The sequence below is a fragment of the Schistocerca cancellata genome, chromosome 10, assembly GCF_023864275.1.
Source record: "Schistocerca cancellata isolate TAMUIC-IGC-003103 chromosome 10, iqSchCanc2.1, whole genome shotgun sequence".
Lineage (NCBI taxonomy): Eukaryota > Metazoa > Arthropoda > Insecta > Orthoptera > Acrididae > Schistocerca > Schistocerca cancellata.
Window position 1 is genome coordinate 3,052,608 of NC_064635.1, and position 13,742 is coordinate 3,066,349.

A 13,742-nucleotide genomic window follows, 5' to 3' on the forward strand; every position below is an offset into this window, starting at 1 on the left:
CGTGCTGCAGCTGCTTCTGCCGCCAACACTTGCCGCCACCTAGCCGCCGGCCACTCGCAGCCGCAAAACCGAATCCCCCTAAGCACTCTGTGTCAGCTGGCTGAAGTGTACACGATTTGTGACGCCCACCGAGCTACAATACGACGCGCCTAGCTGCGTATGGTCCACAAGATATGTTCCTGTAACACCTCCGACTGGCGGTGGGCCCCCACCAGTTCGAGCACCGGTTAATGCTAACAATAAATCGTAGTAAAATTCTAAAAATTGACTCTTTGTACATTATACTTTCAAAAGCCGCAACTTGAAATCAGAATTGGTGCTTGTCATCCACAGTCTATATAATGACCACGTAATCCTGTTAACGGGCTCCGGAAAACCCTATATTTGCAATGTTAAAATAGCACTTATGAATTAAATGTTTTCTCAGGAAATATTTGAGCTAGGAAGTTGAAATTTTTACACATTATTTGTTGGAGTATTGGCTAAAACTTAACACAGGGATTGTGCCACTTTCTGTTTATAAATTCAACAGTATATAGGTTTTTGAAAAAAGGCTGTGGTAACGTTACGCTGAGGGGGCTGTGTAACATTTCCTGAAAATCTGAAGTAAATTGGTGTAGTAGCTCCTGAAAAAACATGTGATTTGTATGAAAGAACAAAACTTTTGCGTATCGAGCGACAAAGTTTGGTCTGCCTTTTTGTGCATTTCAGGTCCATAGGATGGCTTATCTAGATCTCCTGCAAACTCCTCCTCCAGCTTCCTTTGTCCTCCTCCTCGTATTTCTCGGCCATTTACAGCCCGAAGACGTTCCTCGTCTACAGCAGGCATCGTTCCTACCATGTTGAAACCTATCTTCATTCCCATACTTCGAAATACTTTGCAGCTTACAACGCTGCCATCACCGAAAGTAGCAACAGCACCACGCACACCAAAGTGAAGTGTTTCTATCCCAATATCTTGACCAAATAACACTATTTACACTGTAGGGTTTTGTGGTTTTCCTTGAGCACACTTCTTCAACAGTTCAGGTGCTCCTAAGTCTCTGGAAATAGGTTTTATCACCTCCATTACCGTATCAGGCAGACTATGTTTCACCAGTTAGCAATTCCTTACACCAACTGTTTTCTCCTTTGGGACACAAGTAACTATGGGGACGTTCATCGGTTGAAAATGTATGAAAAAAGAGAGCCCAAACAGCCTTCTTCATTTCATTGACATTGCCTAATAGCCATTCCATAGCAGTTCTGTATTTTGTCAATTACACTGTCAGTTAACCTTCCCTTCCCATCCAGCCCTTTACCATCACTGAGTTTTTGTTTTCTGTACGAAGCTTTCACTCGCCAAAGTCTTGATCCTATTCGTTTTTCTACGTGCCTAATACACTCAGATTTCTTCACTACAACGTCACCACCATAGGGCTTCCATTTTTGAATATGTCTTAAATTTTTAGAATCACCGTCACCACGGTAACTCACATATCGGTCTTTATCACACGCAAATATACTAGCAACACCAGCCACTTCCATTTCTCCACTACTGCCACTATAGTTATCTGTGCAATTATTTTCATGCGTATCTTTATTTTTTGTGGACACCTACAATATTTAGATATTACTGCTATATCTAACATTTTCCCTGTATACGTACTGGTGGCAGATAATACATCATGAAGATATATGTGTCCCCGTTTATGCGAGATACCATCGAATGCTACAGTCAAGTCCCTATCACGACTGTTTTCCATTACTGCGTCTTCCATAGGTTTCTTTATATCTTCTATACTGACATCTTCTACTTCAGACATTATAAATGTATTATAGTTTGTAAACTTGGTTGGGGGATTTGGAAGATTCATCACGCCACAGAGAACTGCACCTGCAGTTGCACCCTTACCAGCTGTAAGCAAAGCATAAACAATCTTATGTTGTGTTCATAGATTTTGCTACCATTTTTTTCATTTGGAGTGACTGCAACACTGTCCCAAATGGTGGGCATCCACGACCACTTACCACACTTCAGTTCCATTTCACCGGCAAGTCCTACGTGATTTTTTATGGAGAGTTAAAAACTGCCTTCACTACTATGAAAACACCATACACAGTTTGCAAAAACTTTACGTTTACCCATGATTATCCTTCAACGAAACAGAGACTTCAGTGAGCAGAATTCACTACGAATATTTTCAGGATTGCAAAAGAGGAAATAAATATGAATCAGATGACAATCGAGCGAGCGATATATCTCGAACTATCACTGGTTAGTCACAACACTTATTTTGTAACACTTATTTCTTTTACATCACTAAAATGTACATGATGAGCATATAGATTGATGAGTAGAACATTTGACAGCAGTTTAAAAGCGCAACAATGGGTCACGCCCTTGCAGAACATATTTCAAAAATATTTTAAATAAAATTCAGAAAAATAAAAATCGAACGTTTAGCGATTTTGAACCTTTCCGGAGCCCCTTAAGCAAAGCTCACCTGTGTTCCGTCATGCATCTCACTCAGTTCCACCGTGGCTCATTCACTGCAAGAGAGTGTTGTGCGTTTTTGCAACGTGTGGGTCCCCCGGTATATTGTGTGTTCCCACCGCTCACCATATGGGGGTACGTCCATTTTGCCTAACATGGTCGTTCTGGTGGTCCAGGCGTTATGCAGTGCAGAGGCATCATCTTGCTCGCGCCGCTTACTCACCTCCAAATCTGATGAAGACGGAACAACGAACGTTTTTGTGACATTGTGTTCCCTCGCCGCTTGCGTCTTTTCAACGGTGCATTCGGCCCTGACTTCATTTTCAGGGACGACAATGCGCGACCGCATCGGGCAGCTCTTGGAACGAGAGGATATTCGGCGAATCTTGTTGGCCTGACCGTTCCCGGCGAGCACGTGTGGGATGCCTTGGGAGGCCGTATTACAGCCACCAACTACCAGCCAGCAGTTTCTCAACCGCGCTGCTGGAGAAACGGAACATTTCAGAGCAGGCATTGCCGTCCGTGATAATCAGACGCCCTATTAAGAACGATGTATCGCTGTTTGTAATGTCCAGGGCACCGTCATTCATCAGGGTGACTTCGAGGTAATTATAGTCTTTGAATGAAAGTACTACTTCTTTTCATCTCATTGCCTGTTTCTTCCATTTACCTTCTGTATTACAGAGTACCAGTTCTTTCTGTGTGCGGTCCTAGTTTAATCGAGCTACACTGCTTGGCGGTGATACATCATGCGACAGTTAGTTTTTTCCTTACTTTAGCTACCACAGACCGCTCCTACCATTATGCTAGTCTGCGTAAGCATTCTGAAGGGCGTTTCAATGATACTAATACTTTTCAAAATTAGATGGAAAAAACTCAACGTATCGAGGTAAATTGTTCTTTATCTCGAAGCTTAGACATTACAGTTATGTTGTGAACAAAATATCGTTCAGTTGTCCACCACGGCTTGGAACACACTGGCGTACACGATAGTTCCAACTGTTATTCACACTGTTCAACGTCAGTCGCTCCCAAGGCTCGAGTCAATACAAGTTTGCATGGATGCAGGCCGAAATATTTTGCTAAGATTCGCCAGGATAATGTGTCAGGTAGGCGCGACCGTCGAGTTCGTCACGAAACTGACACATCCGCCCCTTCCTCAATGCTGGCCGCTGCTACCGCGACGCTGTACTCACTTCGCGCTTTGCGTTGTCTTTCTGGTGGCTTCTGGTCGTCTAGAGTAGAATCCCGTTCAAACTTGACCACTCACAAAAATGTATTAGGAACTACAAATTACAATTTTTTAAAATAACACTCTTCATGAAAGACACTATGTTAAAGAGGCTGATAATTAAATTACCTATCGATACGAAGCAATGGTTACGATTGTATCCCGACGTTTTCACAAAAACCTAAGGCGCGGAAACGAACGGCTCACGCAGAATTTTTTCGCTGCCTAGACACGCTTATGGGAAGGGGAGAAAGAGCCGGTGTTGTGCAGACGATACATGCACTTGTAGACAGATGTCTGTACAGTAAAGCTTCGTTACACGAGTTGGCGTTTTCATAGCAACGAAGCGGTGCGGGCAGTCGCTTGCAGACAGGCGTGTGCGCTGCTTGGGGACCACTGCCAGATTAACGGCTGATGACGCTGCGGTGTACGGCAAGGTGTCGTCGTCGAGTGACTGTAGGAGGATACAAGAGGACTTGGACAGGATTTGTGATTGGTGTAAAGAGTGGCAGTTAACTCTAAATATAGATAAATGTAAATTAATGCAGATGAATAGGAAAAAGAATCCCGTAATGTTTGAATACTCCATTAGTAGTGTAGCGCTTCACACAGTCACGTCGATTAAATATTTGGGCGTAACATTGCAGAGCGATATGTAGTGGGACAAGCGTGTAATGGCAGTTGTGGGGAAGGCGGATAGTCGCCTTCGGTTCATTGGTAGACTTTTGGGAAGATGTGGTTCATCTGTAAAGGAGACCGCTTATAAAACACTAACACGACCTACTCTTGAGTACTGCTCGAGCGTCTGGGATCCCTATCACGGTCGGATTGAGGGAGGACATAGAAGCAATTCAGAGGCGGGCTGCTAGATTTGTTACTGGTAGGTTTCATCATCACGCGAGTGTTACTGAAATGCTTCAGGAACTCGGGGGGAGTCGCTAGAGGAAAAGAGGCGTTCTTTTCGTGAATCGCTACTGAGGAAATTTAGAGAACCAGCATTTGAGGCTGACTGCAGTACAATTTTACTGCCGCCAACTTACATTTCGCGGAAAGACCACAAAGATAAGATAAGAGAGATAAGGGCTCCTACAGAGGCATATAGGCAGTCATTTTTCCCTCTTTCTGTTTGGAAGTGGAACAGGGAGAGAAGATGGTAGTTGTGGTACGAGGTACCTTCCGCCACGCACCGTATGGTGGATTGCGGAGTATGTATGTAGATGTAGAGGACGGCCGGCTCTGGTCCCAAGTGTCCGCGCGACCCGAGCGCGCCTGCCGGAATGCGCAGCCTCACCGGCCGACAATGCGCCCCGCCTACAGCGGGGAGGAAGAAGAAAAGGAAACACGCCGCGTCACTCCGCCCCACTTTCACTTCGGTTGCAATCGCGACAGGGTTCAATTCGGCACTCACAAAAGTGTTTAATGGGCGGCACAGGACTTTCGTCTCTAAATTCTAAGATGGCGAAACACCGAGCCACACCAGCGGTATTACTTTATTGACTCCCTCGAGACAGACAACTGACTGCTGAAAAGTAAACCGTCACCGTTAACCGGCTATCTGTATTCGACACCTATATTCTACTCGCTTCGCCGGTATATACGGGGTGTCCCAGGACGAATGATCAGTGTTCAGGGATGTTTAAAGTTTAATAAACTTGGGCTCTAAAACGTATGTCTCAAGAAGATTTTGGAAATTTTTTGTAAGGTCTTATGGGACCAAACTGCGGAACTCGGCTGTCCCTAAGCTTACGCAGTACATAATCTAACTTACGTTAAGGACAACACACACACACGTGCCCGACGGAGGACTCGAACCTCCGGAGGGGGGAGCCGCGCGGTGTATGCCTTAAGAGCTAGGAGCAGTTGTGCAGTACAAGTTCCACAGTATTGAAGGTGAACAACTCCTCATAGCTCTTATGGTATGCATTTTATGTTTACTAAACTTTTTTCCTTCGAATGATCCTTCCTCTCATATCTCTGAACATTGTCCATTCGTCCTGAGACACCGTGTGTAATACAACAAAAACAATACAGAGAAGGTTAGCATGGCCCATGCCCATAGATGACACGTACGCTCATGACGTCATTAAGCTTATCCATTACGGATATTTTAGAACCCGTCACTGTTAATTCAATGCAAATACACAAAACTGCAACAAGTCACTTTTTTGAATAGTTATTTATTACTCCGTCAACCAGTTTTCGAACCTTTTCAGATTCATCTTCAAATAGTGATGTAACTTCCAGAAAACTATCTCAAGATGAACCTGAAACGGATCGAAAACCGGTTCACAGAATAAAAAATAACTATTCAAAAAAGTGACTGGTTCCAGTTTTATGTATTTACAATCATGAACCTTCTTTTTTTCTTTAGTTTTAACAAGTATCTATGAAACAAGTATCTATGAAATAAGCCCACTGTTCGCAACAGCTATATGTCTGTATTTAAACATACATTCAACTTTTTAGCAGCTGGACAAATTATGATCTAACTAATTAAACATTTCGACATAGTAATCTGAGAATTCAATCATACATTTGGAATGTAAGTGAACTGTCTGTGTAGTGGGAGTGGAGTGGGCTGATGTGATATGTCACTAGAAGATACGTCTTTCATTTATAATTCGTAGCGTGCCGTGGATGAAATGCTGGTTCGATAAATAATATCCAGAGACCTCCGATAAAGTGGAGAAACACCGTTAATCTCAAATAATTTCAATTACTTATTCATCTCTAGCGATAAGTTCCAAAAACCTGCCGCTAATGCCCTGTGTTCATCACTTACTATGCACCAGACTGTTATTTTCACATGTTAAATAAATGATAATGAAGTTTGTATGTACGTTTATAATACATAATCGAAAAATCCATGTAAATACCATTCTAAATATTATTTATGTTGGTTAACTTTTTAAATAACAATGTAGTTAGCAGTATATCGACGCCAAGAAGTAATAAATATGGACATAAAAATAAAAACGACCCGCACATATGGACGTGAGGTGCTGCACCTGATACTGATCTTTCACTGGAGCGCTACATATATTTACCTATTGCGTCTCAGTTCAGTAGCCAACCTATGGCAGCAGTGAGCTGAGGAGCAAACATGGAAATAGAGACTTGACTCTCGAATGGTCAATTATATGAAAATGTGACCAGCTGCAAACAGATCACTTTGTCAGTGCATTGTCAAGAATGGGCAGTCTACTACGAACAAGATATGCCTTAAGGATAATCAAACGCAAGGAAATGTGGCGGAGAGCTGTAGAGAGGAGAATAACGGCTTTCCTCACATCGAAATTGGATACGGCGTAGCAGCGGAACGAGTGGAGCAATTCTCCCATCTTGGAAGAAAGGTCACGCTGTATACCCCCAGCAAGGAGGCCGCCGGAAATAGAATGGCATAGGACAGGAGTGCACCCTTCGTTAAAGGAACTCTGTTGGTGTCAGCTCCCGATACGGACATTAGGAACTTCTTGGAAATGTACAATGTAATCAAAAGAATCCGGAGAGCTGCTAGTGGATGTTAACGTGGGACGTGTCCACCCTTCGCTTTTATGACAGCTTGATCTCTGCTGGGGACACTTTCAGTGAGGTGTCTGTATGTGTGTGGAGGAGCCAGACCATTCCTCCTCAAGAACGGAAACCATAAGAGGTAGTGATGTTGGAGGTCGGGGTCTGGAGCGAAGTCGACGTTCTGACGCATCGCAACGTGTCCATTGCGTTCTTGCGGTACTCTGGGCAGGTCAGTCCAGTCCGGGAATGTCGCCGTACACAAAACATTGCGTCACGTATGACAGGGTGAACTGTCACGTTGATGTAATCAGTTGTCGTCTCCGAACTATTCCTCTACTGTACGCAGTACACAATGCTATAAAATGTGTTCTTATCTTCCGGCATAGAGCTTTTTCTCAAGCGCATTATGGGGATCACACAATAACCACCGTAACACCACCTCCTGTGTAGTCAATTGTTGGCACTACGCATGATGGCAAGAAACGTTCTCCAGGGATTCGCGAAACCCAAACCCCTTCCATCGGATTGTAACAGGGTGTAGCGCGACTCATCTGCCCACTTCACTCGTTTCCAACCGTCCAGTCTCCAGTGGCTGCACCCTTTAGACCACCTCAAGCGTCGCTTAGCATTGTTCAGAAAAATATGTGGCTTGTGAGGAGCTGCTCTCTCGCTGTAAGCCATCCTTTTTATGTTTGTACGCACAGTCATTGTGGTCACTAGACTGCTCGTTGCATTTTGTGAACTGGCGAGTGATTCCTTCCGCTAATTGTGCGACGCTTTACATCCACCCTTCGCAATGCTCGACGGTCCCTGTCCGTTAATTCGTGAGGTCTGTCCGGCCTCGGTTCAGCTGCGGATGTTCCTTCGCATTTCCACTTCACAGTCACATCACGAACTGTCGAGCTGGTTTGCTTAAGAATGGATGAAATGTTCCTGATGGGTCTGTTGCGGATCTCTTACTGTTACATGTAATGACATCACTGACTGACACAGTCCACTATTACTGATTCCCCACTGACAACGCATCGCTGCCAGCCTCGTTTTATATCGGCGACCCCGCCTCTCGTATAATCTAGTGGCCAATTCCGCATTACGTAGAGGTGTCCGGTTATTTTCGATCAGATAGTGTACGTGTGGAGCATACACTGTGTGGAAGTGAAACGTGGATCATCAGAAATCCGTAGAAGAAGAATTTATAGGGGTTAAGCAAAAGAATGTTGAAAACTATGAGGACAGATAGAGTGTCAGTCGTACAGAAGAGTACGTGAGGGGAGAACGTATGCACTGTAGAGGGGAAGGATAGAGTAAGGGACAGACGGAGAGTGGAGTGCGAGAAACAGAGTGTGGAAGTGAAGTGGATATGGAGAGATCGGCAAGATGTAGTAAAAGGTGAAGGACAGCATCGTGGCACTCGATGGGAGTGTTGACTCGAGAGTAAAAAATACCCAGAGTTCATATGAAGGCTTGCGGACAACCGTCCTTCCTACGCAGTAATCTGAATCGATCATTAAATGTGGTAAACCATAGCGGTACCGGGACTGTAAGGTCGCACATAGCACGACTTCAAGGCAGTGCACAAGATTCGACGACAGCAGGCCCGAAAGTGACATGAAACAGTAGAACAGCTTATGAACTTCTTTCACGTTTCCCGTAGATCTCGTAAATCGCTCGATGTGAATATTGGGTGTTTCGGACAACTGTGCTGTGGCCAACTTCTCCTCTTTAATGACCTGTATTTAAAGAAAAAAATCGGTAAATGATGCTAACAAAAATAAAACTTACTTATAATAATTCATCCTGACTCATTTACCACACGAGCTGGAGGATACGGGGGATCTCTGTCTATCGAAATGATCAGGAACCAGTTGTATAGAAGAAATTTTATTTCTTAACCGGTTTCTGTCGCTAAGTGTGCGAGGTGCCGGGGCAAGCAGTGTATTTAACACTAAATTCTTCTAGAATCTACATATGTAAATGATGCTCTAAGCCCCCCCTATTCTAACTCCGACTTTTGCTGTTGCACAAGGATTAAAAAAAAAAAACGAGAACTGACTCTAATCAACCCTGCCAGTGGAGTAGAAGAGAGTTTGGCACCTGCAATAATTTAATTTGATAAATAAGTTAAATAAACGAAGGTTTCATTAACATAGTGAGGAATGATAGGGTTGCTCTCCCAATTAACAGAATGAAAGTTCTGTCCAAAATAACAATATGATTTATTAAGACTAAACACAAAATAATAAACAAAAACACATGAAACATTTACAATACATCAAATTGGCTCAAATTGGATACTCAAACAAACGCTGTGAATGTGAAGTTGTCCCTAAACTAGATTGTGAGGATTATGACGAAGTGGTATGTGCAGCCAATTCCTTGCAACTCAAATCTTGTAGAAAACACATAGCCAACCCAACATTAATTGCTGCTACCCAAGACAGAACAAAGTTAGAAAAAGACGAACAGGCGCGCTCTGCTGAGCTCTGATTATCACCTAGGAAAATCCCTGTCTGCCGGTGCTGCGGACATACCTTACCAAACTGTCTTCTTAACTGCCAGAACACGATCTGGCGTACCGGAGGCGATGGCTGGTTGCTTCGACGTCCTCAACCAAAAAGCGAGAGCCGACTACCTAGAGCACCCGTACAGGCCGAACACACAACATTCCCGCCCCCACGACAGTGGCCGTGGTTAAACGTTCCAATCAGCAACTCGAAAACCGGCGGAAAATTCCCCTCTATTGCCGGAGCACTACCATTCCACCAATGGAGATTCTTGGCGCCAATTTCTGCGCTGATTTTGCTACATCACGGAGCTATGCCCTGAGCAAGCCAATCACAGTTACTATTTTGCAGAAAGCGCGGGAATTTTCCCGCCACAACTGCCTGGGTACACAAGTCATTCCCACGCCTCGCTGGTAGCCCGCCAGAAAGTGTTTTCGCTAAGTTTCTGTGAAGTAATGGAACCTCTAGCCCAGCCGCTACTTCAGGCCCCTGCGGGCGTGCCTCTTGACAATGTCGGCGTCTGGAAAGCATTCAGTCGACTCTCTCACACCCGTCGGCTTACCCTTTCAAAGTCAGCAGAGCCCGCCTGTCACCGGACCACACGGGTGACGAGAGACGCTGCGTGGGAAGTCCGCGTGTGAAGGAATAGCGACTTTCCACCGCATGCAATTATAGAGGAGAATCGTTAAGATAGAAATATGAGAGGGGGCTCATGCCACCTCTCATAGCCCCTACGCCATTTTAGATTGTAATTGGTGAGCGGTTGGCTCACTTAGGAGCAAGGTAGTGAGTCAATCGCCCAAGAACAATCTCGCAAACTGGCTGCACATGCCGCACTCTGTAAAGAAAATCACTGCAACTGAAAAATGCAGCTCATAGAGGGAGGATTATTTATGATGTAGTCAACTTCACCTTCTTAATATGGAACACTAACACTCACATCACACATCCATACCCAGGGAGCCCCTTCCAAACACCGATTCACACAGACATTCACTCTCTAAATATGGCCCGAGCATGTGAGCCATATATGGAGCAATTTATTCTTTACAATCAGAGTTGGAGTGCTCCGCAATTAAATGCCCAAGATGTTACAACAATTTTAATCATTAAACTAACCTGAACTCACTCACACATGATACTATTTAAGTTAACAATCTCTTTGTGTGCTTTCAGAATCTAATTACAACCTCTGATTCATTCTGTCTCCCTGCAGCAAGAATAACCTTTACAAAATGTTCCCTGAACTGATGGTCCATTCACAATGACAGTGGTGGAATCTGCTTCAGTTTATGGGGACTTCAGGCACACTGTTTGCATACACACAACAATAAATACAAAATAAAAAAAAACATGGTGTGGAGAACAATACAGTAATTTGTAATAAGAATTACAGTGTAAAACACAAACACATACAAGGTATAACATACATTACAAAAACAACACTAGAGAAAGAAATTTAAGAAAAAAAAACAAGGTTCATGGGGCATCAAGTTGTGCTTGCACATTGCACAAAGTTCACGACTGTGCTGAGAATGAGGCACTAGATCACATTGTTAGAAATATTCGAAGCACTTCACAAATTCCACAGTACTGTCATCACATAGGGCTAAACGTCGGGTGTTGTTGCTACGTTGTTGCAACGGCAATAGGGTGTGCTGGAGCATCTGCAGTACTTTGTTTGAGATTGCACCAAGACCTACGCACATGATCACGGCAGTACGGTAGGAAGACACAGTGATAGGCTCTCTTCACTTCGATTAATTGTCTCTGAGGTCTACTTGTTGGGATACATCACTAGTCTAGGTCTCTTCTCTCGCTGAACAGTACTTTACGTTTCCCAATATTGCAGTTCGACGAGGGATGATGGCACGTGGAGTGACTCCACAAGTGTGTGAGGTCATCCATACAGGATCGAACTAGGAGTGACGATTGCTAAAACTGCTCTGTAATAGGGAGGAGAAGTTATAAATGAGACCATACAGTTAGTGTGGCACGATACTGCTTTGTGTATGCAGATCGGCCAATGCTAGTGAGTTGTAAAAACCCAAACAGGTGAGTATATAGCGTCCCTTTCTGTCCTGAGGCACATGAGGCGCAGGTTCTGACACGATATGTGATCTTCTTCGTGTACTCACGACAACGTGGTCTGCCGCAGGGAATCCCTCCAAACGGCTGCCACGTCCGGAGAGCTAGCAGGCTGTCGCGTGTGGGTCACGTGTCAGTGTCAACGGCCAGCCTCACTTTCGCTTGTGGCCCGGCGAGGATCCCGCCTAATCCCTCAGGTATACGCCCCGGTAACTGTCAGCTTGCAGGACCGGACGCTCGCCTTCTAGCAGGTAGCCGAAGACCTCTTGTTTTTGCGCTGGCTGGCCTCTGCATTGCCACGATACCTGTCATCTGCACAGTTCTGACAAAAATATTATGCCTAACTTTTTCCCATGACCTTCTATGTTACAATAAATTTACATAATGACACATTGATGGTCTGTCATTTCAGACACTCTTATTTTACTTTTATAGTTATTAATCTATGGCTATCATTATAACAAAATAGAGACCGGTCTCACTACTGTACATGGTGTGTGACGCTACACTGGATGAACAGCTAAATGTGCGGGCCCGCACTAATATTACTATTAATTATATAGATCGACAGTAGACATGCTCAAGAATTAACTACCATTTGCCAACGATCTACATTCTATGTCTTTTAATTAAATTATGTTGTTATACTGGTCTAAGTTTTACTGTGCTATAAAGAACATGCAACTATGCTACTTTTGCTCGCCCGTCGTCCCTCCATCTCGGGTCTTTGGTTTGCTGACCTGAAAAATAGCATCTCAACAGGCGCGCTCTGCTGAACACTTGTGGTAGAAAACCGCCACAATATTAATCTAGTTATTGTTAAATCTATCGTACCTTTTTTTTTTACCTTATACAATACTCTTACATAATTCCTGTTACGTTGAGATGTCTCGCTGCTCGCCGCTATTGCCGACAGTGATGTGCGCGCCGTACGGCATGACCTCCGAGTTTTCATTACGCCTCACTGAAACTCCAGAGACTGGGTTAGCCATGGCTATACACGACAATATTTTTATAGTTGCAACTTCCTTCTCTATGTGATGCAGTTTTCGCGATCAAAGCACACCTTTCCAGAAGCAATGTAATATGACCAAGCCAGGACTGGTTCCTGTTGAGGATTCCGTCGCCCACCACACATCAGTACACAGTATGTCACGAATTTCCAAGTATAATTCCTTGGTTATTCATCTGTGACAGTCGCAAGCAGCACGCTAAATCCCCAACCAGAACATTGGCATGGTAGGCTTTATGCCCGCATTTCTACCGTCTAGGCCCTAGGGCACCATTGGAGTCAAACGCTCACAGGTTCACCCCGACTTGCAAGACAACGATGCTGGCGCATCACTGTAAAAACTATACTGCCCATATTCATCCTCGAAATCACGCAATATACCACAATCTTGCAGTGCACTGACGCGTGCCTGCAAGCATTGGTATGAACGTCACGAACTGGTTGTGGCCGCTATGGAGCGTATCACGACTTCTCAGAACGCTTCTAAGAGCACGTTCTTGTATGCACCCGTTTGTGCGACATCTCCTCACTCATCATTATCCCTCAACATGGACACCAGACAGGAAAGGACTAAAACGTTGCTCATGGAAAGGTAGTGCCTCCTACTCCATCGACATTGGAAGTCGCGAACAGAAACAAAAAAAAAAAAAAAGTATAGCAGCAGTAAATTCTTATGCGAGACAACGCAGCGTGTTAATACTTTAGCAATCTTAATCTATTAATGCAACGATTATCGTTCCCCGAAGAAAGGTTCATATATTTGCCTATTCTACTATGTACACCACTTACACTACTACTATAGCAAGGTTCATGTATTTGCCCATTTTACTATGTACACCACTTACACTACTACTATTCCACGAACTCCTTTATGTGAGAGATGTGGTGGAGTCCTATGGACTTCTTTCCTTTCAGCGT

The 13,742-nt window shown here is 44.2% G+C and overlaps 1 protein-coding gene and 1 non-coding gene across 4 annotated transcripts in view; both read left to right on the forward strand.

The window, feature by feature from the left end:
* LOC126106790 (uncharacterized) overlaps positions 1 to 13,742 on the forward strand; it is a 467,803-nt gene that overhangs the window by 315,533 nt on the left and 138,528 nt on the right. The window lies entirely within an intron of this gene.
* Positions 5,697 to 5,801, forward strand: LOC126107085 (U6 spliceosomal RNA). Its single transcript, XR_007523497.1, has one exon. It is a non-coding gene; the product is annotated as a U6 spliceosomal RNA (small nuclear RNA).